The 26,340-nt window shown below is 36.9% G+C and overlaps 1 long non-coding RNA gene across 1 annotated transcript; it reads left to right on the top strand.

The window, feature by feature from the left end:
• Nucleotides 1-500: 500 nt before the first annotated feature.
• Nucleotides 501-7,472, top strand: LOC121414438. Its single transcript, XR_005969859.1, has 3 exons — nucleotides 501-583; nucleotides 5,345-5,472; nucleotides 6,934-7,472. It is a non-coding gene; the product is annotated as an uncharacterized LOC121414438 (long non-coding RNA).
• The last annotated feature ends 18,868 nt before the right edge of the window (nucleotides 7,473-26,340 follow it).

Raw genomic sequence — 26,340 nt, 5'->3', positions numbered from 1 at the left:
TTATAGTGTGTGTGTGATAACTGTCTCTCTTGTTTGTGTATATATGAAAAAGGGTTAATTATCATTTTACATATTTAATCAGTAGTCAGTACAATTTAAAATTCTTCGATCGAGGAACAATTTTCAATAATACTAATAGAAAGGAATAAGCGCGTGAGGATATAAGCTTGCTGATGAAGTAATTGAATTTATTGATTGCGAGTGGGGGCTGTAATGTTGCGCCGAATGCGAAAGTCTGTCAAATGTATGGTCCCGGTATGTCATGTATATCACTTTTAATAACGTGGATTACCTCGTGCTCGGGCTTAGTTATAATTATAATCATAATAAGCGCGACAATTATTGCAGCGCTCTGGATATTTTCAAACATCGTTTCCATAACTACGTTTACATGATTATGTTATTGTCATGGTACGTTCTTATGGTAACGATTTGTTGTTTATCCCTCGCCTGGAGAGCGGCGCCGCCGCTGATCGAGATGAAAGGCTTCCACCCGTTTAACATTTTGTGTTTACGACTCGCACCTCAACAGCAGCTCTTCTACCTGTTGCATCAGATATCTATTAATCACTCTGAGAACATGGTAAGACATTTTCTTATTTTTGATGGAGGAAAAATTTTGGTGAAAATTCAATAAATTTTATTTATAATGTTCAACTATAATCAGTGGCGTAAATATGGGGGGCACGTGCCCCCAATCGGCTGACCCCCAAAGAAAAAAAATGGGAAAAATTAGAAAAAGAGGGAGAAAGGAAGAGAAACGTAGTGGGAAAGAAGAAAATATTATTCTTTATAATGTTATATCATATTATGATTAAGGTATGTTACATTACATAAGAAACATTTTTATCATAACTTTATGAAACATAATTTGCTCAGAGCCTATATGTCTTCATTGTTCCTGATGCTCGCATTGTCTGTTTAACGAGATATATAGTCCTGATGTTCCCGTTTTCAAGTCAAAATACACCAAAGGTATTTCCTCGCACTTCGAGTTATCATTGTTTTATGTAGTGACACGTTCTTCTTTTTCCAGACTACTTAAAGTGATTTACACATGTTAGGGTCTTAATACATGTATATATGAAACCTTTCCTGTCTGTGATTACATTCGCATTGGTGGGTTGGTGAGATACGTCTGCTCTCCATGAATTCCTAAAATCAGTCCTTTTCTAATCTGAATATCAAAAAGTTTCACCGCACTCACATCATGTGCTTAGTGAAATACGTATGGTTTCGTAAATTCCTACAAACAAGCCCTAAAATGCCCCTCTTCAGGTCTGAATTTCCTAAATTTTCAGATCGCTTCACGCTCGCAATGTGCGATTAGTGAGATGCAGCGTATGCTATTCATGATTACAATGACTACAAATGCTTAATGTGTTTAGATGTAGTTCTCACAAAATCAGCAAGCGCTTGGAACTCGCATTACATGATTATGATGACTATGTATACTCTTAATGGATTCCTAATATATACAAAAATTTCAGCTCGCATTGTTTAGCGAGACAAAAAATTGATTATAATTTCCCTTTTTAGATCTGAATTAAAAATTTTAGCTCGCGCTTTGCGCTCGCATTATTTGACCAGTGAGATACATATCTGTTTAATTACATTGTCCTAAAAATATCTCTATTAGATCAGTATATACCTGGCAACTGAGCGCACTTCACACGCTCACTAAGTGACTCGAAATTTTTGCTGGTGCCCCCCCCCCATGCCGTGACCCACGGTACGCCACTGACTATTATATATCATGGGTGTCGATCAGTGTCCATGGTGGGGGGCGGGGATGACTGCAGGCCCGTTACCATGAAGAGGGGAGGGGTTCCTCGGAACTCCGCCGTTTTCCAACAGAAAAGGAGAAAAAGAAGGAAAAGAGGAAAAAGAGGAGAAGAATAAACATGATGAAAAAAGTGAATGAAACAAGGGAAGTGAATATACACCAATTATTCTGCTCGCGATTCGAGTTTCATTATTATTTTTGTTTCAGCGAGATACGATATTGCTCATTCTGTCAAGTGAAGGCAGACCGGGGACAATCGTAACAAAATTGACTAAATTTGTATTATCACCATTATTAAAATAAATACCTGCTCAAACCTTTATAAAACTACAGATGCATATTTTGGCTGGAGGTATGACATACATTAGTTTAGAAGCTATTATTTGATAACTAGAGGTCAAGTGTTGCAATACTGCGACAAAAGACGGGGTAATTGTAACACACATATAAGGCGTTGTACAGATGCAAGATTTTTAACATTTGATTTTGAACAACCCTAGCTCCACATTATAATGAAACATGACCAGGGGTTACACGGGCCTAATCACTAGTGGCAAGCCATTGATATTCATTCTAGCCAACCCATTGCTATTTTTTTTTCATTTTGATATGGCTGATTGACAAAGTGTATGCATGTGATTGTCCATCTAAAACTGATTCTATTTTAGATAATTACTGAACTTCCTTTTCCCAAATTGGGAAGAAATATCACCAATTTTGGACTATATTTTGACTGGAGGAAGGATTAAGGGTATTTTGCTATTTGAGGTTTATAAAGTGTCAGGAGCAATTGTAACACGTTGTTTCATCGTTCCCCCGAGGAGGGTAGCCACAGTTAGAAGGGTTTTAGGATGGGTATTCGTCGTTGAAACGTTAGTCAAATACAGGCCTAAGAATATACTTTCTAAACATAAAAAATGACAGCTATAGCTTGATTACTTATCTGTCCAGATGAAAACATTGTGTAATGTGAGATATTAATTTCGTACTTAAAAAACAGTTATTTTGCTTTAGAAAGGTCCATGAATCGCTATATATTTGCTTGAAGTCGAACAGCATGTAGAGCGATATACGTCTATAAAAAGCTTATCATCGTTTCTGCTAGCAATAGGAGCCGTCGTTACATTTGCCCCGTGGTACAATAATTGTCCCCGGTCTCCCCTATATATGAGAACAATAAGTTATGAATATCAAACATGAGTGGGTGTTCCATCAACATTTGTGTACGACAGGTTGTCAGGTCTGACAACTTTCCTTGCTTACGATTGGTTGAGAGGCATAGTAACCATGCTAACTGTCGGATAAAACGTTTGACATATCCTCTCATCATGTTCATGGAACGCTCGCACTACGCGATCGCATAATATCAGTCATGTCAGTGAGATATGTATCCTAGTCACGAATTCCAACTAAAACTCTTATTTGAGATAGCCATCGAGCTGGTTTTCAAATTAACTGACGAGCATTCGTGATTTGATGATTGTTTAATATTTTGGCATATGCATTTCATCCCATGTACTGAAGAAGAACAAAGTGTTGATTATGTTTGGCATTGGGTATTTTACCATGATGTTATAGTAGCCTATATGCTATAATACCAATTAACTCTTTATGCGTTCACCTGTAAACCCCCTGTGTGTTGCATTATTTTAGCAGTGATCCCCTCTACGCAGTATAATACACTCTGTTATTTAGAGTGCCATAACTTTTTATATGATCATTTTTAAAGAAAATGTTGCGTAGCAAACTTGTAGAGTGTTTCCTGGGCTTTCTTATCGTATATAAATTTATCGGATAAATTATGGAAAAATGAATAGTAAATTACATTTTCTAAATGCTTTCTCCTAATACTTCCAACAAAATATAGCCCCCCTTTTACTTTGGTTCTTGCGTTAGTGGCATGATTTTTATTTATCCTCTTGGACTGTTCATTACATAAGCTTTGTATTGATACCAAAACTCATGATAATCCGATAAAAATAACTAGTGGAAAATAAAAGACTAAATTTTTGCCTGGTCAAGGTATTGAAAGGGTCTCATTCACATTCGGCGAGTCACAGACTCCTAACAATAAGCCTGGCCATGGTATTGTTTGTGAGGAGGGTTTTATTGATTTTCTCCTCTCCTTTTTTCAATGAACTTTCTGGCTGTGATCAGGATGTATTGATTTTTTGGAAAAAGTCAATGATTCTGTAATTTTTAAACTGCGATAATCCGTCGAACGCTAAACTAATGTCGCACTCGCGATCGATCGATCGGTACACAGTTACGGTATACACAAACGCCAGGCTATACACTGTAGCTAGGCACGCTCTGGGGCATGCAATTGTTAAAAACAATGGGGCAGGGGACGTCTATGGGAAATGCGTGGTTGTGCAAAAATGCGAACGAAACACGCCTGCGGATGTGCAATAATGCGAATGTAACGCATGAAGAGTTAATGTGCACTGCCAAAAGTTAACAATGGAACAGAGTCATGACTTCAAAATCATGATCACGAATGTCTAGAACCTGGGGAACGTTTTATCATTATTTTTGTCACACAAATTGTCAGATTTGACAATTCTCCTTCATAATCTTGAATCGGCTAAGAACCGCTTTTACTATGTAAACTTTGATTCCATCATTCGGATAAACCAGGACTTGACGGATAACACGACAAGTCCTTTCACGAAACGCTCTCAGTTACATGTCAGATCCTCATTATTAGAATTTGAATACAGCCTAATGCTATGTCGGGAAAGCTTACGCAACATCTTCGTTTGAAAAGCCATATACTAATGAAAATATGATCATTTGAAAAAAAAATCGCTCTTCAACTAAGCACATACTGGCTTATAGGGATGGTAATGGGGCTTGTGTCGTTTTGTATAATTAAGTTTGTGAAAGTTTGGTGTTCGATTCCCGGCCACCGCACCTTGAATGAGGCACTTGTATGCATTGATCTTTTATCAAACATGGTTAAGGGGAAAGCGAATGGTCGTTGGCAAGTCCGTTTGTATATATTTAGTATACTGTATATCAATAGAGTAGAATCCACCGAGCAAAAAAAAGTGATTTCTAAATGAAATTTGATAACAAAAAACAAAATCATTTATTAATAAAGTTAAGCAATATTTTGTGAAAAGAAATATATGCAATAGCTTGATAAGTGAATGGGGATATGAGCTTGTTGATGAAGTTATTGAATTACATTTTTGAAATTGGGAATGTAATATTGCGCTGAATGCGAGAGCCTGTACAGAGAAATGTCTGCAATTGCTTCACGTATATTGCATAATTTACATCTAATTTTATTAATTAAAAAATTCCAATATCAAGTATTGCCTTAATGTATTATGTTCGAGTAATACATGTTATACGCCACCCTCCCTCTCTGGCCACTTAGCGAGTGTGTACTAATAACATAAATTACCAGGTGCTAGAAAGATATAAGCGCTTATAGAAATAATGTACTATCTAATGTTATGACCATGGTGGTGATGATACTTGTTCCCATAACAACGTTTACGTATATCTTATTTACTTCGTCATGGGAACATTCTTTGTTTATCACAGGTGACCTGCAACACTATTACCCTCAATGCATAGAGGGTTTATTATTGCACCTGCATGTTAACCTCGACAGAAGCTCTTCTAGCTGTTGAACCAGACATCTCTCGATCGATCCTTCTCAAACAAACATGGTAAGACTTAAATTAGTTGGATGAACAATGTTGATGACAATTAAATAAAATCATTTTAAAAGTTCCATCTATTTTCAAGATCTTTCTTACGGTTTTGTTTGAATTAAAGGAAAAGTCCACCCCAACAAAAATTTGATTTGAATAAAAAAAGAAAAACTCATCAAGCATAACACTGAAAATTTCATCAAAATTGGATGTAAAATAAGAAAGTTATGGCATTTTAAAGTTTCGCTTATTTTCAACAAAATGGCTATATGAACGAGCCAGTTACATCCAAATGAGAGAGTTGATGACATCACTCACTCACTATTTCTTTTGTATTTTATTATATGAAATATGAAATATTTTGTTTTTCTCGTCATTGTCATGTGAAATGAAGTTTCATTCCTCCCTGAACACGTGGAATTCCATTATTTTAACATTTTGTGCTTCAGGCAAGGAGGTCCTAATCGTCAAATTCGTAAAAATTGAAATATTGTATAATTCAAACAATAAAAAACAAAAGAAATAGTGAGTGGGTGACATCATCGACTCTCTCATTTGGATGTAACTGGCTCGTTCATATAACTATTTTGTTAAAAATAAGCGAAACTTTGAAATGTCATAACTTTTTTATTTTACATCCGATTTTGATGAAATTTTCAGCATTGTGCTTGTCTGATTTTTCTCTATTGATTCAAATCAACATTTTTCTGAGGTGGACTTGACCTTTAAAGGGGAATCCAGCCTTGGCCATAAAATGTTGTGTTGGGAAGGAGAAAAATAAATTTAACAGAATGGTGAAAGTCTGAAAGAAATTGGACAAGCAATAAGAAAGTTATAGCTGCTTTAAAATTTAGATCACTAATACTATGTAGATTTCAAATTGGCAACTGGGTAAGTAAATTATGACAAGGGCAAGGACAACTTTCCCATAGGCCATGTACTTTATTATCAGGGATTTGTGGTTTTCTCCTAAGTACCCATTCCCCTGGGGCAGTAATCTAAATATAACCCATGTAGTATATTGTTTTATGTCCTCATGAAAGAAAAATATAATTTGAAATAAAACTTTTGGGAAAAATGACATTTTAGCCATAATATGTATTGGAGTACATGGAAGAGTAGTCCTTGCCTTACATCACTATAACATCCCATATGCGGCCAATTTGAAGTCTCCATGGGTATAGTGATTACCAATATTTACAACTTTTAAAAATTCATATCTTTCTTTTTGTTTGTCCAATATTGTTCAAACTTTCACCTATCATCTTGTCTGATTTTTCTTTTCCTTAAAAAACAAGTTTTTATTTGGGTTGGATTCCCCTTTAAATAAATCCATGCTGATTAAGTAAGACGCATGTAGCAGAGCATGGTAAGATTCCGCCTAGATATGATATTTACCCTGTGTATTACCATGATTATCCTGTTTATCATCTTCGTCGTTTCCACTTTTTTAGAGCTTTTTATTATTTTTTACAGCTTTCTTGTTTTATCTTTGGACGTTCGTCGTGAGAACATGATCTGCTATCATGCATCTTCGCCCGACCTTCCTGCAGCTCCTCTGTTTCTACTTTCAAATTCTCTGTTTGATATCTTGCTGTGAAGGAAATAGCTACGCGAAAGAGAAAGGCGATATTATCGAACTGAACTATCAACAACTTGACTCGGGCTGTTGTCAATTTACCCTGTTTTATGGTGATGTACCATTCAACGAGGATGGAATAGCACTTGGGACAGGACAGTACGACGAAAAAAAGCATAAACGGACAACCGTTAGGAAGGTCTGCCTCAATGCCAATTGCGCATTAACAGTGAGTATCAGCAACCTGGAGATGAAGGATTCTGGCCGCTACTCGTGCATCTTTACGTGTCAGAATACTACGTCCAATCAGACTCACAATCTTCAAGTTTACCGGCCTCCTGGAAAGGCACATTGCTCTTGGCCTGACGAAGACCCGATAACAGTATCCCCATCTTATGTACTTACACCTTTAGACTGTTCGGCTGAGAAAGGTTACCCCAGTCATGCCAGTGGTACTATCATCTGCTTCCATAAGCAGAACGAGCTGCAAACCAATTTGTATCGCCCAGTTCAAATTCTCACGATATCTGACAATATCACATGCCGAGTATGGCTCATTAAAGATTCGAGCACCAGGTGCTGTTCACATACTGCTTACATTTCGAAAGGCTATGAAGATTGTGCTGATTTTATAGCTTCGTCGCCAATCAAAGACCCGAACTATAGCTACCTCAATCAACCTACCAATGACAGTTCAGCTGATGCTGCATTCATGAAAATTGGTTGGATGGTAGATGGCTCCGGAGGACAAATGAATGAGCCAGCTTTTTCCGCATTTTCATACATTCTATTTGTCAGTGCTGGTCTGCGTTTCATTTGTTGAAGGATTTCCCATCTTCAGCGAATAATGATATTTTGGCTCTAATACTCTTATTCTTGAATGAATATGGCAATGTTATTTTACTTGTTCGCTAGTTTTCTTGCCGCAGCCGGCGGATGTAGTCCACCAGCGAAGGTAAACTTCTACATTGGTAAAAATGCATTTATGCAGTTTAGTTATACGATGTATGGTCGAACCGCTCCCAATATAACATTGAACTTCGAAGGCTCGGATGACCGCCCCTTTTACAAAAATAGAACGCTCGTTTCATCTGAACTGAGGGACGATCTAGATAGGTATTCAGTCAATGAGACTAAAATAAACAAGACGATAACTGTTTCTCTTACCATTAAAAACCTAACGAGCGAAGATGGTACAACTTTCGAGTGCCACTTTAAGAATGAGGGAAATTACTCATGTACTGTTACAACAATTCTTTCTATAAAGTTCCCACCCGGCAATGCATCTTGTTCGTTTGAAGATGGGTCGGACCTGTACCATCCTGAGGATTCGTTTGTCAATTTGACATGTTTAGCACAAAAAGGCACTCAGCCTGGACATATTCTGTGTTACATCGGTCAAGGAATCGCTCCGATAAGTATGGCTTCAGGAAATAGCACACACAATTTTGGAAAATTCTTGGTGACGAGAAATCTTAACCTAGCATGCTGTTCCGCGATTATTGGGATAAATATACAAAAACGAGATTGCAATCAGTATACATGGCAGTCGACTAGGCCAGAGGTTACGCCAAGTCTTATTGAAAAAAATTCAACTAGTGAAATGGATGATTCTATTTGTAAAAACGACTATTATTGGGCAACAATTGCCCTAGGGATTATTCTTGGTTTCTTGGTGAGCTTGTTCATTATCATTCGGATACGTGTACTAATAAGGAATAGAAGAAATCAAAAGAATAGAAGAAATCAAAACAATAGAAATGGTCAGAATATCCAAATGCAAAACATGCGTCCACGTCTCTGCTTACGGAACAAATAATTTGAGCAATTGTTTTGAATAATATGCAAGACTACTATTAATGAGAATAGACTGGCCTTGAGGGGAACATCAAATATATCGCTCATAACAGAGTCATATTGGTCCGAGTCTTTAGACGGTCAATATGTTTTTTTAAAGGGGAATCCAACCCAAATAAAAACTTGTTTTTATAAGGAAAAGAAAAATCAGACAAGTTGATAGGTGAAAGTTCGAACAATATTGGACAAACAACAAGAAAGTTATGAATTTTTAAAAGTTGTAAATATTGGTAATCACTATACCCATGGAGACTTCAAATTGGCCGCATATGGGATGTCATAGTGATGTAAGGCAAGGACTACTCTTCCATGTACTCCAATACATATTATGGCTAAAATGTCATTTTTCCCAAAGTTTTATTTCAAATTATATTTTTCTTTCATGAGGACATACTACAATATACTACCTGGGTTATATTTAGATTACTGCCCCAGGGGAATGGGTACTTAGGAGAAAACCACAAATCACTGATAATAAAGTACATGGCCTATGGGAAAGTTGTCCTTGCCCCTTGTCATAATTTACTTACACAGTTGCCAACTTGAAATCTACATAGTATTAGTGATCTCAATTTTAAAGCAGCTATAACTTTCTCATTGCTTGTCCGATTTCTTTCAAACTTTCACCATTCTGTTTAATTTATTTTTCTCTTTCCCAACATAACATTTTATGGCCAAGGCTGGATTCCCCTTTAAGGGCGACATATTTGATGTTTCCCGAAAGAAGAGCCAGTCGATATTATTGTTATTACCTAGGCTGTATATGTAATTCAAGCTGCATAATATTTGGAACAATTTATATGCCTGTTTGCTTATCACTACTTCTGATTTCAGGTCATTCACGACCAAAGTAGCGAAGTAACCCTTAAAAAGCAATTGTGAAGTAATCGTATGGCGCGTGTTACAACCGATAATCCCGATCTTTTGCTGGAGAACCCGAACGCTTATTTACAACGGTATATAGTTGATTTTGGAAAAGACTTTTGGGCCCGTCGTAAAAGTCTTTCTAGAAGCTCAAGGGGACCGCAACGCGACTATGCCCGAGGGCATGCATGGTCTGGCCGATGCGGTACCCGCGAGCCGAACTGAGAAACAACCGTGTCTCGAATGTAAAAGCAGTCCATATATATTTCATGAACTGACTTAAACGTTAGATCTAGGTCTAGACCTCTAGATCTTAAAAATTGGACTAAAAGCCCGAGGTCCCGGCTAACACTAGGCCTAGGACCTAACTAAGTTAGCCCTGCCCCTGACGTGAGGTCTCGAATATCAAAGCAGTCCATACCGCCTAAAGTACCGGTAACGTTAGTAAGTTATAACGTTAGATATTTTAGGAACCAAATTAGGGTCTGAATAGATCTAATAGGTCTAAGGTTAGATATAACGTTAGATCTCTAGACTACGTCAGATCTAAGATTAAACGGAACATTAGGCCTATAGGTCTAGCTAGATCTAGAGTCTACTCTTAACTTCTAAGCTGGCTAACGTTAGATCTAACGAAAACATTGTCATTAGATCTAGATTTACTGCGGCAGCCCGAAGACGTGTCGAGGCATCCGGGGCAAGATCTAGATTAGACATAACGTTGTCGTCTAACTTTATAGAAAGTGCAGTGGCCGTCTTATCTTTTCACCCGACTCACCTTTTGCGAGCATGCATTTGAACGAACAACTGCAACAAGACTTGCATGACTTGATGATTGATACATCCGTTATGTCCTTAATAAGTTAGTCTTCTTAATGCCATATTTTTAAAACAAGAATAAACAAGCAAAATTCAAAGATCAGCATCATTCCATCGAAATGTCATAACCGCTGCGCGCACTTGCTTAATAAGCGCGTAAATGCGCGAATTGTCTAAAACTTTCGATCATAGAGATGTCAATATACATCTCTATGCTTTCGATCAACTCGCGCGTATATTTATGGTATCTGCAATCACCGCAGAAAGAGACACTTTGCGTGGAATCCAATGGGGATCTCAGCTAAATTTTGCTATGCCCGTCGTTAAGGGGCGGGTCAGGGAGCAACGGGCAGAAATCTTGTTAACTATGCCCGTTGCCCCTTGTTACCACCTTCGTCGTTTACATGACCTCAATTTTCACCAATCAGAGGAACGGATTATTCGACATTCTTAGGGAGAGGTTTATAATTCAAAACAGTGAACTAATTAATAAAAAATGCATATATCGACGGCAACATGCAGGCGTCAATTAGGCGCGCTATGACAATAGCGCCCATGGATCAGCATTGGACACTTTTTGGTATACGTGGTAAATAAGCGTAATTTATACAGGAAATCTGCATAAACCATGGGTTCAACCAATAGTTTAAAAAAACACTTTTTTAATTTTTTTTTTGGCCTAAAGTTCACTGATTTAATTTTCAATTCTGTAATTTGCTTTTAGCGTCGCCATTTGGTAAGCATTTAAGAAATTGTGTACTCTATTTCACAAGTTAGATGTAATTTCCGACTTGCATTCTTGTGATTTGTCATGATTTATTGCATTTGACGTATAATTCGCGACTTGCAAGCAAGGTTTTTGCAATTGTAGGTTGATAGCTCAATTTAACTGTGTGTGTGTATTATCGTAGATTCGTAGTATGATATGGAGTGTGTAGTTGTAATATATCTCCTAGAGACTTTTGGTACTATTTCATTTACTATCAATAACTGGGATATACTCATTTGATTTGCTAGTTCATTAAAATTAGCTTGCACGCCGAATAAAAGTACACAATTTTTCCTGCGCGCGCGCAGCATCTCCCTACGCACGCACTATCCCAAGATCATCACGCAAATTGGCGTCCATTTCCTCTTTTACTTTCGCCTGCTGCCGTGATCAGACGTAGCTAATTACTCGTCGAATACTTAATGACTTCACTAGCAGGTGACCGTCATTGTGCTCTGAAAAACATTCTCTTCATATTTTTCTACTTTCATCCTACCGTGTTCCATTTAGGCCATGAGTTGAAAGAGGCAGTTCGTGATTAGACATTGATAGTACGCAAAGCACAAACTGTGTGCGCCAAAGATCACTTAAATCTTGGAAAATTGATGTGCAGTTCTGGCTTACCATTGGCAATCGTAGTTTCATGTGTTTTATTCGAAAAGTCCCGGGGCCACTTACATTGACGAGTGGATACCATCCACGACCCAAAAAACATGTAAAACTCCTTTTCAAGATAGGACATGTTGCGTACGTAACGTAGCATAATAAGGGTGTCAAAACAATAAAAAATGTTTTTATTATGCCATTTAACTATAGTTACCTTTTTAATGTGTCGGTTTACCCTAGACATGCTACAGGTTCGCCAGGTCAATACCCGTTTTGATAAAAAGAAGACACAGTGGCAGTATTATACATTGAAGACGCATTTATAAGACGCTGGATATGCATGTAGAACGAATCATTGTGAAATTATGAAATATAAAAAGTGAACTGACTTTCAGAAAATGAACAGTGATTTATTGCGGCCATTGTCGAAACTGAATGGGTTCTAATCCAACATGTTCATACGTATGCTGCCCATTCTCCATTATACCTCGTTGCATGTTCCCGAGAGTTTAATTGAAATCCTTGATCAATGTTAAAGGAATGAAATATACTTGTGCCAGGGCATATAATGGAATGGAATACAGAATGTTTAATGAATGCTTTTTTGCAATATTCAGATTGAAATGAACATGACACATATACATGCTGAAGATATGTCATCATGTACAGTTTTTATTATATGACTAGATAAGCAGTTTCTTATTGAATTTTTAAATGATGGGCCCTGGTTTTGTTGGTCCGGGGAATTATGTAATATGCAAGATATGCAATACTAGTAGATGGCACTAGCACTTGCCCCTGATCTCCCGATCAGCAAAATCACCCGACCATATGCCTGACGCAACGGTGGGTGTGGTTACTGGTAGGCCCTATATAAAGAGTTGCCACGTCAGGCATGCATCGACCGAGACCCATTATTATAGACCAGGCCTGTGTGTGATTACTGATACTTGTCATTGTCGCTCGTGGCTCGTTGTGGTCTCCCACTCTCACAGCAGCGGGGAAGCAAATTACCTTGATATTATGGAGTAAATGTTACTATTGAGTTAGACATGAACAAGAAAAAAATCGAGTGTGTCAGGCACTGCACATGTGTTGTTATTGTAAGAACGTGGAGCTATTCCATGGTAAAAACGTAAAATAGAAAGAGGGAAAGTTCTCATGATATGATTTAATGACATCTTATAAGTATTTGAACCCTGTGATAGCTAGTTCACACGAATAACTGTGGTACATCTGTGGCCAAGTTTTCTTTTATTTGAAGTGTTTATTTCATTAACATAAATATTATAACGTAGGACTATGCGTAGAATTTATACGTAATTTTTTTGCAGTGAGGTGAATCTATTATTTCGAAATTAATTTAAATTTATATTTTGTGATACCTTATCCATATTTACTCGTTTGTTTTTGCTTCTTGCCAAAAATAATATACAAATTTTAGTATAATTTTCCAAGACTTTAAAAAGGTGTTTTTTTAGTTTACAATATTACATACATATTCCCTCGCTGCCTTTACTTCATTCGAAAATACCCACTAAGAAATAAAGGTTCAAAATTGAACCCCAAAAGGTTGATGCAAAATCAGCACCCTATGGGTTCAAAAATTGAACCCTGCGATTGCGGTTCTTTTTGCACCCTGCAGGTTCAAAACTGCAACCCTAAATTTTGAACTGAACCCCTAGGGGTGCAGTTTTGAACCCGCAGGGTGCAAAAATGAACCCCAACCGCAGGGTTCAATTTTTGAACCCCAAATCAGGGGTTCATTTTTTTGAACCCAGAGGGTGCTGATTTTGCATCAACCTTTCGGGGTTCAAATTTGAACCTTTATTTCTAAGTGTGTAGCATATTCAGTTCGGGTATGTGACCATGCCTTTCAAAAAGGGTTTTCTATAAATGGTTACAATAAAGTAAGAGTGTGGGAGTACACCATCATTTTTATAGTCAGTTTTTCGAAAGTAATTTTTATTACAAAATTATGATACATTATGCATACTTACACGTATACACTGTGTTTACTTCTTTTCAGAATAGTATATTCAATGTAGTGTATGTCACCAGGTCTTTCAAAGAGAAAAAATACTATAAAGTAAGAGTATGTGTGATCACGTTTTTTTTTTTTGCATTTGTTTGAATTTATTATTCTAAGTTAGATTTTAGGATATCTTATGCATATTTCCTCTCTGTGTTGCTTCTTGCCAAATAGTATAGTCAGGGGCCTTAGCAAAATTTTGGGGACAGGATTTACAAAAGCGCCATTTTTTGCATGTGGGTCCCTGGTATCAAAAGCATTAATTCTAGATAGGGTGCCCCGAAATCGGTGAAGGGCACCCTATTTTAAAATGCTAATTTATGCAAATTTTATGCAAAAAACTCATAATTCACCATATCTCACTAAAAATAATGTTCAAATGCCCAATTTTTGTGTATTTGGGTCTTCTTTTGCTAAACATTCAACTGCAGGTCGATTTTTATAAAATTGGTGAGTATGAATCAATTTTTAAGGTTAATTTATGCAAATTATATGCAAATCACATGTAAAAACACATGTATTATCATATATCGACATATAGAATTGTCAAAATCAATTTTTTTTCCACATGTGTCACTGGTACCAAAAACATTAATTCTTGATAGGATGCCTCGATATCAATGACTGGAATCTTTTTTCATAGGGCTAATTTATGCAAAATTATGCAACATCACACTATTCACCGTGAATTACTGTATATGTATAGTACAGACCTAAACTTTTCTATAGAAGCTTATTTCTTTTCTTTTTTTTCGGGGGTGGGGGGATTGGGATTTATTTTGACGGGGCATCAAATCTAGATTGATTTCTGTACAGCTCCTGAATAAGAATCAATTTTCAATGTTAATGCAAATTTATGCAAAATTTATGCAAATATGTGTAAAACTCATCAACTATCCTATTTTGAGGTTTTAAACCGAGGGACAAGCACAACACTATGCATATGAGACACTGTTACACAATTCATCCATTATGGTGACTTTCCATGCGATCAGAGGAGAGCATCATCTTTAAAATGCAAATTTATGCAAATTATAAATCCTGTGCATACCCCTTTCACAATAAAAAAAAACCCGAAATCATATGGAAAAGATAAACAGTATTTCATCTTTCTTTTCAAAGCAATTCAAGAGGTCAGATTTCTTTCCCAAGTAGAGTTTTCCCCTGTCAGAAAGAGGAGGGTATATGGATGGTTCTCATGGCAGAAAAAGCTGTCCATGTCTGCCCCTCTGACAACTATGTACATTTTTTTAGAACAGGGACATATAAAATTTGAACAGAGACCTGATCCTTCTTCTTTTTCTGTCGTCCCTTGATTGAAGGTGACTTGAATAATTTCAGTGATTTTTCTTTATTGGCTTATGAATTGATCTCTATCTCTAAAACTAAGGTAATTAACACCAAGACCAAATTCTCCCAATCAATTTTAGGCCGAATCAGAGTCGAATTTGTCTGGAATATGTCCCGAATCAGAGCTATCGACTTCCCAAAATAATTGTCCAAATGCCTCCCCAAAATTAATTCAACCGAATTCCATCCAAATACATCCCTAATGTGGCTCGAAAAAATGTGTCTTGGCCACATTCTGGAGTATTTTGGAGGATATTCGGCTGGTTTTAAAATTTTCAAGACAAGCAGAATCTCTCCACGAATGTTTCCGTTGGGGAGGGAGAACAGAATAGTCCCGGATCCTTCCGAAGCGATTCCGGGAGCTCCCCGAATCCGAGATGAATAAGTACCGAATCCAGGCCATTTTGGGCAGAATTGATCCGACTTGTTCGGGAGAATTTGGTTTTTGTGTAACCCTTTATGTCCCGAATCAGAGCTATCGACTTCCCAAAATAATTGTCCAAATGCCTCCCCAAAATTAATTCAACCGAATTCCATCCAAATACATCCCTAATGTGGCTCGAAAAAATGTGTCTTGGCCACATTCTGGAGTATTTTGGAGGATATTCGGCTGGTTTTAAAATTTTCAAGACAAGCAGAATCTCTCCACGAATGTTTCCGTTGGGGAGGGAGAACAGAATAGTCCTGGATCCTTCCGAAGCGATTCCGGGAGCTCCCCGAATCCGAGATGAATAAGTACCGAATCCATGCCATTTTGGGCAGAATTGATCCGACTTTGTTCGGGAGAATTTGGTTTTTGTGTAACCCTTTGCTTAAAGCTAGGGTTAGAACGGAACCGAATCAGCTGCGAATCCATCCATATACACGTATTCTGGTGGTTTCAGTAATATTCTGTTTTGCCTTCGTAAATGCAAGAAAATTCGAGAACATTCGCTGAAAAATTCAGCTCATTTTGAAATGTTCAAAACCAGCCGAATACCCTCCAGACTATTCCCGAATGTGACCACAACAAATTCCATTCGGGCCACATTCGGGATGTATTCCGATGGAATTCGGTTGGAATTTTGGAGGCATTTTGGGGTATTTTGGGAAGATTAAGACCTATTCGTATCAGTCGTAGAGTAATTAAAGGTCCGACTCTTGCCCCCCCCCCCCCATATCGTACGAATCATTATTCGAATACAAAGAAGAATATAGACGAGTGAGATGAATTGGCCAGAAATTAGAAAAATGGCATCCAAAAAGCTGCCGAATCGGTAAATTATAGCCCATTTCGAAAGAATCTGGCACATTTTCGGGAAATTCTGTGGCGTACTCCGCAAATTCGGGCATAATCGTTCGATTCGGGTCGTTATTCAGGTCGTCATTTGGCGATAATCGGAGGATTCGGGCTAAATTCGGCTCGATTCTGGCCGCTCTGGCTCGATTTTTGCCACTGTTCTGGTTGGCATACGGCTTTATGCTTTATGTGATATATAGTCAATGGAATACAGCTTCATACATAAATTATTGTTAATTTACATAATATAACACACTTTTGCATGGAAACGGGATTTTCAATAGCATACAATTGAAGATTTGAACTAAGTGATAGAGGTCCTTCAATAGTTTGGCCCCCTTTCCACTGTTAAACCCACTGGAATGGGACTAATTTATACATATAAAATAATTGCTAATTTACATATATTAGCATATTTTGCATGAAGACGGGATTTTCAATAGCACGTTTGATAGGGAAAATTAAATCTATGGATCTGATAGATTTTCTTTAAGTTTGGTTTCTTTTTATTCCTTTTTACTAATTTTTACTATTCATGCATAAATCAACTGCTAATTTACATAAATTAACATATTTTTGCATAAAAACATGATTTCAATATCCTGTTTGATAAGGAAATTTAAAACTATTGACCCAAAAGAGACTTTCTTTGGTTTGGTATCTCTTTATTTACTTTTATTAATCAATTCCTATTGGCATATGGCTTCATGCATAAATTACTGCTAATTTACATAAATTGGCATATTTTTGCATAAAGTTGCAATTTTCAGCACCATGTTCTGTGGGAAAAATTAAAGCTATTGACCTGATAGAGACTTTCCTAAAGTTTGGTATCTTTTTTATTAACTTTTATTAATTCCCATTGGCATATGGCTTCATGCATAAATTACTGCTAATTTACATAAATTAGCATATTTTTGCATGAAGATGCAATTTTCAACACCATGTCCTGTGGGAAAAATTAAAGCTATTGACCTGATAGAGACTTTCCTAAAGTTTGGTATCTTTTTTTTAAAAAAATTATTAATTAATTCCTAATGGCATATGGCTTCATGCATAAAATACTGCTAATTTGCATAAATTAGCATATTTTTGCATGAAGATGCAATTTTCAACATCATGTTCTGTGAGAAAAAATGAAGCTATTGACCTAATAGTGACATAGGGAAAGTTTGGTGCTTTTGTAAACTCTGTCCCCAAAACTTCAAATTTAAGGCCTAAGGCCCCTGACTAGTAGGCCTATATTTCATTTGGTGTGTGATACAACGTCTTTCAGAAAGATATTTAATAAAAAAAAGTCTACTATTTATGTGTGAGATTTGCCATTCATGTTTTGCAGTGGGTGGAATTTTACATTTTCATTTTATGGTATTTGCTCACCGGGTTTGTAGCCTGTGACATGAATTTAAAGAAAGAATACCAACAACGGACAAAGTACAAGTCATGAATCAAGATACCATTATTTCTTTTCAACTTTATGCCGTGAAATTGAATTTGGGAGAGATTTGAAAAACATATTTGTGTGTTGGTATTATCCTTTAAAGTAATTCATATTTCAGGACATTGTATAATCGCTGTAGGCACTAATATTCATTACACACTCTTAATATGTTAGGCAACATACTGTCAACACAACAATTGGCTTAAAAAATTATCCAACTCTGGGTAGTTTTCACCCAAAGCACACATTATTCGCATAAAATTACCCAGAACTTGATAAGGTTTTAACCAATTGTTGTGTGGACAGTATGTCGCCCAAAAATATTAAAAGTGTATATTCCACTTTAGGCCTACATGTACACAACGTCGTAATTATTTTACCGTCATTACAAATTGCGCTTCAAAGTAACTAATTGTTGTGTATACACTTTATGGGTTTTAATTTCCTTTAGGGAGTATCAATCAGATAACAGGGCCTTGGGAACGATTTCTTAACAGGGGATGCTGGTATAAATTTGAAAACAAATATAAAAAGCAAAAAATGGTTTTCACTACAAATTTAAAGTTCTCTGGACTTTGATTTTGAATTGAAAATCATTCCGTTACATTATTTTGTGCTATTAAGCATACCTACCAAATTTCCAGGGGGTGCTGCTTATGGTAATTAACACGCACCCCCCACCCGTAAATCTTGGGGGCGCCTCCCAGGGCCATGTCAGATAAAAATATAGTATGTTGATAAAGTTTTGATGCCGTGCCTTTACTCTATCCAAAATTAATGTTCCATTGATTTTTTGCCAATTTGTATATCTTGTGTTACCCACAAGTCTTTCATTAAATATTTCATATTCATTTATACTTCAATTTCGTTCTGCATTTAATAAAATATGTGAGTGGTATGAAATATATGTGTGGATTTATGTCACTTTCTTTCTCTTTAAATGTTTTACAGTATATCCTGAGTTGAATGATCACTTTGCAATGTGTGTAAGAAAAGGTTAAGCTAAATCTAAATGTCTACTTTGATCCGGGGGACACATCATTAATAAAATTCATCACTAGCTAGACACGCCTCTAACAATTATATCCTGATTTAGGAGTTTGCCTGCAGTAACAGGAAGAAGAAGAATGATAAAGTTAAAGGGATGTTCCGGGCTGAAGATAGAAATAAATACAGTAAAATTCACAAAGGAAAATGCTTAAAATTCCATTAAAATCAGATAACAAATAATGTTATTATATTTTAAAGTTTGGCAATATATTGTGAAAACATTATATGAACGTCATCATAAATATTCATTAGGGGGCTGATGATGTCACATTCTCACTTTCCTTTTCGTATGTGACCTACCACCCCAAAACCACCAATAAATCGCCAGGTAAGGTTATCTGTTAATAGCCAAAATAGTAATTCAATCTCAACCCCCTCCCCCCCCCCAAAAAAAAAAAATAGTTCATCTGAAAGAGCAATTCGTCTCCATACTGTGAAAAAAATGAAGACGTGAATTTAATTCAATTTATTAGAACGTCACTGGCATTCGCCAATATTTGCTCAAAACAAGAAGTACACACACAAAAAAAAACAAATATACAATTCAACGTGAAGTTGAATAAAAGGAAAGATACAAGAGTTTCTTGGACACTACTTTTTCACTTAGAGTAACCAAACTTCAAATCTTGTTTTTCTTTATTTTCAAGCTCTTGCTAAATTTCCTCCGCATTCAATAAAGTAATTGTAATGGTTATTGTTGGTCAGTTTTTAACATATTCTGAAGCTTAGGAAATGAATTTTCAAGCCCCATAAATACTCAATATTCATTTTGGTCGACTTATTTGCTTGCCCCAACTCGTCATACCTATATGATTTTCTATTTTTCTTGTCCTTTTTTGTTATTTTAGGATTACGAATGTAATTGGTCCTGTCTCTTTCTATCCACAATACGCTGTACTGTCACGATTGTGCAGTTTACACATATGCACTGTAAGCACTTAAAGTGCTGTACAGTGACTGCACCACGAGTGCTGATTTTTTTAGTTCAAATTTAAACTAGAAAATCTGCACTCGTAGTGCAGTCACTACACAGCAAAAACTGTGGTGTTAACCGGTATACATAGAGGATCACACCACTTATTTTACACCGGTCTTAAATTGGTGGTGTTAATTTTACACCTATAGGTGTTATTACAACTTCTTGTGTTGTTACATTTACACTCTTTGTTGTTTTGTTTAGTCTCTAGGGTGTAATTTTAACACCTCATGGTGTGGTCCTTTACAGTGTATACAAGCACTTTAAGTGCTAAATTAGCACATCATTTTTACAATGTGATAGTTCGATATGCTGGATCATGATGAGGAAGTGTTTTAACTTCCGAACTGTGTTGCAGACTGACAGTTAATGAGCATTTTCTGTCGAAGAAATGAAACACAACTTTCATCCGAGTAAATGGCCTTATACATGTCATGACATAGAAAGTACTGGGACAATTATACTGTACAGGGGCAGCAGAACGGTTTTCAAAGTGGGGGGGGGCTGATCATGCAAAAAATCACACAATCATCTGGTAATTTTAACGTTTTTCTACATGGTTTTGGAAAAAAGGGGGCTGAAGGCCCCCCCCCCCCCCCCTCTTCCGCTTCCCCTGCTGTATAGGGGTTTCACACTTTCACAAATGAAAAATGCGAATCGACAAGCATAATACGATGCATAATGATAAGCATGGTCGAATTGACAGGAATGGTTACCTAACCACTTGAAAGACATTTACATTTAAGATCAACAAAGATTACAAAAAAAGGCAATAATCTCGAATTAATTTTCATTCATGAAAGGGAGCACAAATGAAGAATAAAGGGAAAAAGAAATAACAGTTTATTAAAGGAAATTAGTCTGAGTATTTTCCAGAAATCTTAGTTTTTAATTTTAAATTAAATCGGATATGTTTGCAATGTCATTGTGATTTTATTGGAGTACACCTCTTAACAAAAATCGATAATATTGATTCGGTGTTTATGAACCCAAATATTGTTACACTTGTAATCTACGAATCAGTTATCCTAATTTGATTTTTTTTTAATATAAATTCGATTTTCATCCTAACAATCCTCCATGGCTTCTGAGATTATAAAGTAAAATATCTCGATGATTTTTAATCAATCAATCAATCAAGGCCTGATTTTTTCTCAAAGAATCTATAGATTCATTAATTTTTTTTTTTAGTTTTCAGCGTTTTAGTTTTGCAACCCTTATAATCAAGTAGATCAACAGACGCAGGACCTTTGTCCAAAGACCATGTTTGATTTAGGATTGGGGGATTTTGTGCCACAATAGCGAGTTTTCGGAATTGCAACGGGGACGTATTATAGAACATAGCAAATGTATTGAAAATGAACGTCAAATCTCAATGGACAGCTGAGAGGTCTTTGTCGAGAATCAGTGAAAAGGAACAACTGACCATTCTTGGATTCGGAGCTGACGAAAAATTACAAATATGTCATTTGACCAGATTCCAGAACCACAGTTCTGTTTTCATTAATTGATTCTCGACAAAGACTTCATTGTCATGAAGGGCTTTCGACAATAGATTCTCTGAGCTCTTGGAGGCGTCAGCGTTTCGAAAATTCCTTGATCGCACAGGCCAAACTAACGATTGTGTCATTAGTAATAACATTAAAAACTTATGGCGGTCTGGAGTCGGTTTCCTCCGTATTTCAGAAGAATAAACTTCATGTTTACAGTTCTGAGAGCAATTAATCATGAACCTTCTTTATTTCCATTTATTCACTCACAGATGATTCTTTGCATGGGATGCGCTTTTATTACAGGCCTTTTCAAATCTCCCCAATCACTCATTTATTTATCATGACGGAACGAATGGTTCCATTTGTTGAGAGGGGAGGGCATTAATTAATCCTATACACATGCTAAAATAGAGTTGATCTCAAAGGACAAGTCCACCCCAACAAAAACTTGATTTGAATAAAAAGAGAAAAAATCAACAAGCATAACACTGAAAATTTAATCAAAATCGGATGTAAAATAAGAAAGTTACGGCATTTTAAAGTTTCGCTTATTCTCAACAAAATAGTTATATGATCAGGCCAGTAACATCGAAATGAGAGAGTTGATGACATCACTCACTCACTATTTCTTTTGTATTTTATTATATGAACTATTTTTATTTTCTTATCATTATCATGTGAAATGAAGGTTCATTCCTCCCTGAACACGTGGAATTCCATAATTTTAACATTTTGTGCTTCAGGCAAGGAGGTCCTAATCGTCAAATTCGTAAAAATTGAAATATTGTATAATTCAAACAATAAAAAACAAAAGAAATAGTGAGTGACGTCATCGACTCTCTCATTTGGATGTAACTGGCTCGTTCATATAACTATTTTGTTGAAAATAAGCGAAACTTTGAAATGTCATAACTTTCTTATTTTGCATCCGATTTTGATGAAATTTTCAGCATTGTGCTTGTCTGATTTTTCTCTATTGTTTCAAATCAACATTTTTCTGAGGTGGACTTGACCTTTAATTAAGCGAGCCCCATATTCTTCACCATGGACGTCGAATGTATAGGTGATACCGTGATCTATATGAGATAGAAGACTAAACGCACTCACAAACCCGCACGAAAACACACGCACCCGCACATACAACCAAAAACGTCTATATTGTGACAACAATGACAACAGTGACTCGTCGCTAATCAATAAGAGGTATAGATAATACATGAATCGTTGTTATATTCCCACGATTATGGCATAACTCGTTGCAGGAGAAATGTAATGCGTTGACATTGATCATTTCATAGTGAGTATTCATGTGTGGTCTTGTTTTGGACAAAACATTTCCATCATTCTGTCACACGTTGATTTATTCAATGACAAATCATCCCCCAGGCGTATCCCGAATAAGGTCATATAATTTTATAGCAATCTTTAAAATGCATTTTAAATCAAGCTCGCCAATTTGAATGTAAATATTGTTCCTCTGTTTGGTTCAATTTGGCGGCGATTTTTTTTTTTTACTAGATTCTTTTCAGTTAAGGTATCTATTCACCTATATGCCATACCTAGGAAGCGGGGGATTCGTTAATCTTCGTTTATAGCCTTTATTGTAAACCCCTATGCTTTGCTCGTTTCACTTTAAATAGATGTTTTAATGCAGGAATTGAGAGAGAAGAGACAAAGAAGTCATTAGAGAAAGGGGGAAAATGAAAAGAAATAATAACTAACCCAAACATTCTAAATATGGGTTTGTAAAGTTTGTTTAATTGAAAGGTGTGTGATATCATTAAACAATTGGAATAGGCCTATGTAGCGACCGAGCAAGAATTAAATTACAAATAATTTCATTGCTGATGTGGTTTACGGTACACCATGTGGAGTGTTATAGAAACAGTGGATAGAAGAAGAGAAGAAGTGGATAGGCGAGAAAGTGGAGATTTGAGAGTAGAGTATTCTTTCTTGAAAATAGTCCTGAAAAGGACTGTAAACCAGAAGGAATGTTGAGTGAGAACAGCTTGAGTAGTAGAGCTGATGAGGAGATGCTGGCTTGAGTCGGCGAGTAGAGATGATGAGTAGTAGAGAGACTCGACGTTTCTGACAGGTTGACTGTCCGTCTTCAGGGGACGGACAGTCAACCTGTCCGAAACGTCGAGTCTCTTCGCGCTCGCATAATGTGAAATATGTAATGTCTTCATGGCTAAATACAAGCAGTCCTTAAAGGCACTTTTCGATCAGTTCAAAACGTATAGCTCGCGCTTTGCTCTCGCATTATTAATGTAGGAAGATCCCCTCTTACTCATCTTTTTCATTATTTAGGAAACATGAATAGAGTGTCCCGTTCTAGGTCTAAAACTAGAATTTTTCCGATCGCACTTCCCGCTCGCATCAATTGTTTAGTTATATAGCTATCTTGTTTATGATTACAAAAACTGATTAGAAATTTCCATTCTTTATGTAGAAATGTCAAAAATTTTCAGCTCGCGCTTCGCGCTCGCATTATTTAATTGATGAAATATGTAATGTCTTCATGGCTAAATGCAAGCAGTCCTTAAAAGGCACTTTTCGATCAGTTCAAAACGTATACAAACATTTTCTGCTCGCGCTTTGCGCTCGCATTATTAATGTAGGAAGATCCCCTCTTACTCATCTTTTTCATGATTTAGGAAACATGAATAGAGTGTCCCGTTCTAGGTCTAAATCTAGAATTTTTCCGCTCGCACTTCGCGCTCGCATCAATTGTTTAGTTATACTGTATAGCTATCCTGTTCATGATTACAAAAACTGATTAAAGTTTTCCATTCTTTATGTAGAAATGTCAAAATTTTTCAGCTCGCGCTTCGCGCTCGCATTATTTGATTGTTGAAATATGTAACGTCTTCATGGCTTACTGCATGTATGCAGTCTTTATCAGGACTGGTCGGCCTACCTTTCCGATCACTTCAAAACGTTTATCATAAATTTTTACTAGCGCTTCGCGTTCGCAGTAATTATTTTCAGAATGTTCAAATTTTAGGAAAAAAATACATACAATTTAAAAAAATTGCTCGCGCTTCGCGCAGGCATTATAAAATAAGGATTATGATATTATACATTTATGTTGATTTAAAGAATAAAGCTAAGAAGTGACTTATAGGACTACCCCCTTCAAAGAAACAAACGAAACAAAAATCTTCGAGCGGCCGATCGGGGAAAATATGGCTGAAAAAAAATCCGGGCCCCTTTATTGGCGAAGACTGGATCCGCCCCTGCCTCATGTGCCTATGAAATAAGATAATTTAACATGCATTTAAGGCACTTATGATTTATGGGGGAGGGAGGGGCCGCCATTTTTCCGAAAAGTACACAGGGGCGCCAAAATCAGGTCGAATTTGGGCCCCCTCCCTACGAAATCCTGGATCCGCGCCTGGTCGGGAAGACGAGATTCCAAATGTCACATTCTCCCCTTCTCGTACCCGAGAAGTCGGGGAAACATGATTTGGAATTTCACCTTCTCGCCTTATTGGACCAAAAAAGGCTTAGAAGACGAGATGCCGGATCACGCCTTCTCGCCTTCTCGGACCCAAAAAGTAGAGAAGACGAGGAATTATCTCGTCATCGCGGTGGCACTCTTAAAAATGGCTCCTCGTTGACCGCGCTGTCCTGTCTTTTCGCCTTTTAATACCGAAAAAGTTGAGAAGACGAGATTTGGAATCTCGCCTTCTCAGCTTCTCATACCCGAGAAGTCGAGAAGACGAGATTTGAAATTTCGCTTTCTCACCTTCTCATACCCTAGAAGTCGAGAAGTCGAGATTCTGAATCTTGCTTTTTCATCTTCTCATACCCGAGAAGTCGAGAAGACGAGATTCGGAATCTCGCTTTCTCATCTTCACATACTCGAGAAGTCGAGAAGACGAGATTCGGAATCTCGCCATCTCACCTTCACATACCCGACTAAACGGGAAGACGAGATTTGGAATGTCGCTTTCTCATCTTCACATACCCGAGAAGACGAGATTCGGAATCTCGCTTTCTCACCTTCACATACCCGAGAAGACGGGAAGACGAGATTTGGAGTCTCGCTTTCTCATCTGCTCATACCCGAGAAGTCGGGAAGACGAGGTTTGGAATCTCGCATTATCGCCTTCTCGTATCCGAGAAGTCGAGAAGACGAGATTTGGAATTTCACCGTCTCGCCTTATTGGACAAAAAAGGCCGAGAAGACGAAACACCGGATCACGCCTTCTCGCTTTATCGGACCCCAAAAGTCGAGAAGAGAGGAATTACCTCGTCTTCTCGGTGGCACTTTTAAGCTAAAGTGACATGGTGCTTTAAAATCTAATGAGATAAGCACCAACTTTGATGTCTTGATTATTCATATATTCTTTTGAATTGTCGTTTTCATTTACATCCACAAAAAACAACACTGCTTCCACGAACGACTGGTATTTCACAGTTTGTCAAGTACATTGTGTAACATGCTAAGATATGCATTCAAAGTAGGAATGCAACAAACACCTTCATTAAGTGTTCATTGGTGTGCTATTCTAGTCACCTGGGGCGGTATTCTGAAAACGTTCTTATCTTAATTTTGTTCTTATCTACGTCATGATCTCAAATTGGTATTCTGAAAACGTTCTTATCTTTTTCTTATCTTTTGTTCTTATTTTTTTCTTATCTTGCTTTCCATCCTATGCTGAGCGCGTAAATTTACCACTCGCGCATATAATACAAAAGTGCGCTAAAAAGATAAGAACAAAATCAAGATAAGTGGTATTCTGAAAACGTTCTTATCTTT

The sequence above is a fragment of the Lytechinus variegatus genome, chromosome 4 (genome assembly GCF_018143015.1).
Source record: "Lytechinus variegatus isolate NC3 chromosome 4, Lvar_3.0, whole genome shotgun sequence".
NCBI lineage: Eukaryota > Metazoa > Echinodermata > Echinoidea > Temnopleuroida > Toxopneustidae > Lytechinus > Lytechinus variegatus.
Note: the sequence above shows the minus strand (reverse complement) of the source record. Positions and strands in the feature narration are given on the sequence as shown.